The sequence below is a fragment of the Myotis lucifugus genome, unplaced genomic scaffold (genome assembly GCF_000147115.1).
Source record: "Myotis lucifugus unplaced genomic scaffold, Myoluc2.0 scaffold_160, whole genome shotgun sequence".
NCBI lineage: Eukaryota > Metazoa > Chordata > Mammalia > Chiroptera > Vespertilionidae > Myotis > Myotis lucifugus.
In genome coordinates this window covers 2,466,872-2,468,133 of record NW_005871208.1, presented here as the reverse complement: position 1 = coordinate 2,468,133, position 1,262 = coordinate 2,466,872, and positions in this window count along the sequence as shown.

Genomic DNA, 1,262 nt, shown 5'->3' with positions numbered 1-1,262 from the left:
TTGCAAGAAGGGGCAGGCCGGGAGCGCCGCGGGGAGGGGCGGGGAGGCATCTGCAGCTCCGGCCTCAACTCCCGCGCCGCAGTCCTCCTCCCCTGGGGGGCCGCGGTCCGGTGGGGAGAGAGGTGCCCCCGCTCCTGCCTCTCCCCCTCCCCCCTCCCCAGGTGCCCCCAGCTTCCGGCGACTCCACCTGGGAGGGAAAAAATTAAATGGGGGGGGGGAGAAAATAATTATTAATCAGATTAATAAAAAAAATACTGCTAATGAAGGGAGCGCCCAGCGCAGGTTTCCCTGGCAATGGTTAGGCTCTTACGGGGAGGACTGTTCTGAGGAGCGCTCCGAACGGACAAACCACAATAAAAAGTTCACGTTCATGGATGGAATCCACATGACTTCTTGTGGCCAATCCAACTTGTGAGTCGATCGTAAACTTTTATTACTCAGCTGTAAATTTTCTGCAAACAACCGGGAATGCGATGCATTTGTGTAGCGTGTGCAAATGGGCGCCGCGGTCGCCATGTTTACCCAATTCTCTCCGAGAGGGAGCAGCCCCCGACTCCCACGGCACCCCACCCACCGCCCGCGCCCCCAGGCCCGGCGCTCCGGTCGGTCGGGCGCAGGAAGGGCGAGGGGGATGCGAGAGGAGGCAAGGAAGGGTTCTGGCGCTGAGTCGGCTGCCTCCCTGTGCCATGCCGAATTTTAAATATTTCCCTTAATAAATGGGTTATTAAGGTTGGTTCTGGGGGAACCGAAGCTTTGCAAAGGTTTGTGACATTGGGGCAGTGAGGGATGGCAGGGTGAAGGGACTGACAAGGGATGCGCTCCTTACCCCGGCCTTTTTTTTTCCCTGGTAAGTGAACAACATCCCTCCCAATGGGGTGTCTGGGCAGCCCCCCACTGCACCCCAGACAGGAACGGGAGGGGCAGGCCTGAACTGACGTGTCTGCAGAGCCCAGAGGGCTTAGACTGGCCCTGGGCAGTCCTGCAGAGACAGCAGGAGGGGTGAGAATTGGGAGCCGCTTCTAGAACCCCCAAAGTACCTCTCATCCCCAGGTTCCTTTTTCAGAGAAAATACATTTCCCCCCAAGACCAACCCTATTGTCCAGTCTTCTCAATTCCAAGGGTGAGATGGCAGCTACTCCCAATCTTTTTAGAATTAAAAATAAAATGAAGGCCCAAGATCTTGGTTCCCACTTCTTTTTCCTTTAGGTGCAAGGCAGTTGAAGCCCTTTCTGTCTGTCTGTAGCCCACCACCCGCTGCTTTT